Consider the following 6000-nt stretch of genomic DNA (forward strand, 5'->3'; position numbering starts at 1 on the left):
GTAAAAACGTGACTGGTCAATCACGCAGCGAGTCACCAATCAGGGTCGAGCGCATGCTCTGTTTCGAAATGGTTTTGATTGGCGCTTGGTGTATCTACTCATCACCAACCTACAGTTCAACAGCAAGCAGAACATTATGAGAGGAATAAATGATGGAAGAAACTCCTGACTTGAACTCGCCACAACACCCGTGGGCTTATTTGCGTAATAATTGTAATAGAAATCAATCAGTGTTTGACTCATTAGTATTATTCTATTTATAGATCGTTGTGCTGAAAGCCATAATAAATCGTAGTACTTAATTAGAAGATACTTAAGTACATTTGAGGCAAATACTTTTGTACTTTTGTTACTGATTATCAGATTTCAAACATTGATAACAGCTGATAAACTCAACAATCGTGGAACTATAACCAATGCTTTTTGGTGTCACCCAGATGAGGATGGGTTTCCCTTTTAAGTCTGGTTCCTCTAAAGGTTTCTTCTTAATGAAGATTTATCCTCACCACCATCACCTCCGACTTGCTCATTTGGGATAAACTTTTGGTTACTGTAGGTGCCTGCATCAGATTTCAAACACCAATGCTTGCCTACAAAGTTCTGATCATCAAACATTGCTTGACTGTCTTTCAGGGTACAAGGAAGACCAGCAAAGTCAAATTTAGTTTTAAAACCTTTTTAAGACTATTAAGAATGAACTATGAAAAGAAACACCATGAAAACTTACCAACAAAAACATTCTAAAGTGCTGCGGGAGCATTTCAATGAGCAGTAGAGGTAGCGTTACGTGGACATCACAAAAAAGAAGACCTGTTTTAGATGATTAAAGACCTAGAACAGCGAAATTTAAGACTTTTTAAAGCCTAAAATTTCAATTTCAGACTTTTTAAGACCCTGTGGAAACCTTGCAAACCTCCACCAGCAATCTTCTAACCAAAAGTGCTTCAAGTAGTATTTAAACAATCTTCTTTCCCATAAACGTTTTAGACTGATCGTATTTTTCATCAGTGTCCTAATGAGCCAATTAGGATATATCTATTGATGAAGACTAAAAGTCACTCTGGATAAAGGCATCTGCCAAATAGCATAATTGGACAAAAAAGACAATAAGTACAACGTACCATTTTTTTGATCAGTTCTAATCTATTACGAATTGCTGCGTTCTTCAAATCCAGTCAGATTCACCCTGTTGGAGAAGAATTAGACTTTTCAGAGTTGGAATGTAATTACAGTATTTCTGCTCAAGAACCATGAAAATGGATTTGCACTGTAATTAATACAACAATAGAGTAGGACTACAATACAATTGCCACAAACAGTTTCATACTCAAGGGTCCATCAGTGAACAGCTGATGACCTCTGCAATGATTAAACTATAATGAATGGACATTCGGTGTCATCCAGATAAGGATGGGTTTCCTCTTTAAGCCTGGTCTTCTCTTCTATATTTGGAATATGGAGTTGATGTAATGGTAATGTATGACTCACCGTCTTGTCAGTCTTAGCGTACGGTTTTGAGACGGGTTGCATCATGGGAGGATCGTGGGTGGATACATGATGGAGTGGTTCAAAAGTGCAAATCGTTTGTCACATGATGGTTGCATGGCTGCCATGTAATCTTTGTTCCTCATGACCTCGGCAGTAAATTACAGTACATGTTATAAATAGGCTTTTTGTACATCAGTAGGCGTCAGAGGGAATCGGGTTCATCGTTCCGAGGCTTTTCTGTTTAATTTCCTGACCTATGAAATCGCTTTAGTCATAATGCTATTTGAATAAAATTATTGGGACGCATGACTGTTCCATTTATATATGATTCTTCTGTTACCACAAAATTGAACCAGGAGACCCAAACATGTGCACAAAGCTAGTTACATGAACATGTGCTGTACATGTGGTGGAATGGAAGATCTTGAGTGACCTGCTATAGAACTCTGACCTCAACCCCATTAACACTTTTGGGATGAATGTGAACGCTGACTGCACCCCAGTCCTCCTCACCTCACCTACATCACTACCTGACTTTACTAACACCCTTGTGGCTGTTGAATGAGCACAAAATCTCAAAATCTAATGGAATCTCATTTTCCCAGAAGAGTAGAGGTACAGTATATAACATAACTGGTCAGAATGTGTGCATTGTTTTTTGTATATCAGCACATGTAGTTCTGACTGTAACACTGTGCTACAATAACGTATCCTTCTGGTTTCGGTAGTAACAGCTCATGCCCAGAGACTTGTACTGCTCCAGATAATACAGGGTTTCGTAAAAGTCGTTGTGCTTTGAGCACAGAAATGATTTCAGGATTTCTGGTTTCTCTGTAAAAAAAAATAAAAATAATTTATGTATAAAGAGAAAAAGGAGACACGCTTCACTTGCATTCGCAATATCAGTGTGTTATTCATGATCAATTTAATCAATATAATAAAAATGTTAATTGAATTCATTTGATTTATTCTATTTTATTTGTATAAACTGTTATAAAATATTATTTTATATATTTTTCAACCAAACATACATTTTATTTTAAAATAGTTGTAAAAATGCAATCAGTTGATTAATGTTAATGTTTTGCACCCCCCCTCCCCCCCATAGATAAACAGGAAGTTTCTTTTGCTGCTGTAATAATCAACACCTTCTGCCCTTCAGAAATTAGATTTTAAGAGCATTGGGACATAATTGTTCACTTAATGCTAATCTAGCATTCCCCTGAGGTAAATCCAGTGGCGTGTTTCAAATTCTTTCCCAGATAAGTCGGGTAATACTCTTCTAAAAGAGTCCACCAATAGCATCAGGGGGTGTGGGGATTTGCACATACTTGGTTGATGAGTGGATGAATTTTTAAGTTGTTAACTAAAGACTCCTGGGAAGTCTGACCTCAACAGTTTTTGGTGCTTTGACAAGCTACTGATAATGGGAACGTAATATCCGATTTGATCATGATAAAATACGAGGACATTGAAAGGTTAATAGGTATGGCTGTCTTATATACTCTGTCTTAGTCTTATATGGAATGTTAGCCAGAGTCAGTGCTTTTTCAGAAAAATAACGATTAACAAGGTCAAAATCATTCGATCGGGATTTCTCACCAGTTCGTGAAAAGAGATCTTGGAACGCGAGTAAGGCGAGGGTGAAAAAGTCAGCTATTTCTGTCCAAATGTCCTTCTTATCCTAGCCAAAAACAAGAGAGAAGTATAGAAAGAGAAAGAGGGAGGGGGAGAGAGAGACAGAGGGAGAGATAGTGAAAATCAGTCAGACATTATGCAACGATAGTGACAGGAAGAGGCACACCAGACATCTTTTATGTGTCTCATACAGAACAAAAAGGAAAATGCGGGTATGCCCATGCTTGTTAGGACACGAAGGTCAACCCACATGCTGCCTCGACCCATAGATACTAAATGTTTTTATTCTGCCAGTCAACCACAACACATAATAATTACAGCATTCCTGCTCAAGCTGGAAGTCTCGTAACACACTGTACCTAACTAGAGGACAATGATTCTAGAAGTAAATGAGGTATGAAAGGTTAACTGGTATGGGTTATTATTTTAATCACATTCTTTAATCAGTCAAACTGAAAATTATTTCTCACAGTATACATGAATCAGTATTTCAATATCGTGTAAAGTGGCATTTGAATTTGAATAAATATGAACAAGCACTTATGCATTAAAAAAAAAATGAAAAAAATGTAAAAACTTTATTGAGAAATGTATGTATGTGTAAAAGCCTACATAATAATTGCACTTGGCGACAGCACTAAAGGCCCTAAACCTCCTTGTCAGTACAATAATATTAGTTAGGACATAAATATTCCAGTGTAAGGTTGAGAAAGATCAGAGAAACCAGCAGTCACTGGAAAAGAGTTGCAGGATGACCCGAAAGCAGCAGGAACAACAGATATACAGAGACAAATCAATCCTCTAGAAACAATTCGCTCTGATCAGCCGAAATGAAAAAGACAACCCTTTGGCAAAAACTCAACTGGAGATTAAATCTTTGCACGTATGTGAAGCATGGTGGTGGAGGCATAGTAAGACATTACACATCTTGTCCCAATACATATCCTCTATATTGTTCTCCAAGTACATACACCAAGTTATACATGTATTTTTTTCTCAGAACTCTTTCCGTCAGTCATCGCCAAACCACGGTCACCTCATGCCCACATAAGCTGTAGAAATACCAGGGACCGAAAGAGGAAATAAAGAGAAAAAATGTAAAAGACTAATGCAGGCACACACATTCAATCTTCCTCTTAAATAAAGAGGAACGGAATCTCAATTTCTTAAGAGATACATTCAAGAATATAATTGTTTAACGTTGTCTATGTTGAATATAGACTGCTACAGTGCACAAAAACACTCACAGCAGCATTGGATGAACTCACGTGTATGTAAGCTTGTGCTTATGTTCGGAGATAAGAATGTGCTGTGAAAATTAAATAGATCAAGCTCTGTCATGTCAGTGGGGTGTCTCAAAATAAACAAAGTGCTGGAAATGAGCTTACTGAAGAAGTGTGTGTGAAAGAAGGCAAAGCCTAGTCTAACTTAGGTTGCCATTATGAATAGACTCAACCAAATATTTAGTCCAGCTAACGATTTCTTTATTTCTAATAAGTTAATGCCATGCTAGGTAAAAAGTACAAAGAAAATCTTTTTTTTTTTGACTAAGGTCCCAAATATTGTACAATGTAATAAATAAAGTGGTGATAATAAAATAAGTAAAAAAGGAATGGTCTGGTGATCATAATGGTATAGGATCTACAATATATATCCATTCTAGTGGTTTTTTTTTTTGGTTTTTATTTGTGTGGGGTTTCATATATTTCTCATATATATGAGAAAGTGGGGGGTGGTGTTGTATATTTTGCAAAAACTTACCTATCCAGACATTGTCGGTAAGCCAGCTGCAGAACCTTTTAGAAAAACCTGTAGTTGAAAATTAAAGAGCAGGTTCATGTTAGTCATTTAAGCTAATTATTTAGAGCAAGTTTTTAACTTATTTAATTCTAAATATTTTGTGAAATCAAAGTTTGGTGCTTGAGATATAAATTTCAGTAGGCGATGTACCAATAGGTTTGTCCTCAAATGCTTTTACTAAAAAGATTCTATTCCTACAATGTTTCATACACTATAAATAAAGAAGCCATTTAAATTATGTTCAATTTTGTTAGGATTCTTCCCACAAGAAGTATTGTTCAAATACTAAATACTAAGATTAGGAATCTCATGTACAGCAACTGCATTAGCTGGTGAAAGTGAGTCAGAAATCATGATTATTTTGTCTAGCTTAAAAGACATCATGGCATCTATTTTTTGTCCTGCGCTCTCAGTGTAGTCTTGGATTCTGGTTTGGAATGAGTAACCCTTTTTACAAAACCTGGAATGACGCAGAAATTGAGCTCATGTTTCTCCAGATCAGATACATGAAAAACATACAATCAAAATTGAATTCTTACCTAAAATCTTGAATTGTTTTCATAGTGACACAAATGAAATTCAGGGGCCATGTAGTAATAGGATAATATATTATGTATGAAAAAATTCAGGTACCTAGCTCCTTGGCTACATTGGATTTTATGCCTCAAACTTATCCTTCTTAGTTTTAATCTTTATTAGAATACAATCAGAAAATGCAGGAAATATGTGTGCAATATTAAACAACAACAACAAAAAACCTAGCTAGAATGGCATGTATTTAGCATGTATTTAGGGGCTGCACCCAGCGTAATTTTAGGAACTTGTGGGGGACTTCGAACTTAACCCCCGCAAGTTTCCTGGTTCAACTGTATTTGGTAGCCATTTACTCTGTCACAACCAGCTAGCAAATCTTTATCCAATTTTAGGACTGTACCTACAATGCTAGTCTTTATGTTTAGTTCTGATCAACTGGAAGACCCTGAAAGGTACACCTGATTTTAATGAGACATCAATGTGTCATGTTGGACCAGATAAAAAAATTTATAATAAAAGTGCTGGACCGTTATCATTATT

The sequence above is a fragment of the Silurus meridionalis genome, chromosome 14, assembly GCF_014805685.1.
Source record: "Silurus meridionalis isolate SWU-2019-XX chromosome 14, ASM1480568v1, whole genome shotgun sequence".
NCBI classification, from domain to species: Eukaryota; Metazoa; Chordata; class Actinopteri; order Siluriformes; family Siluridae; genus Silurus; species Silurus meridionalis.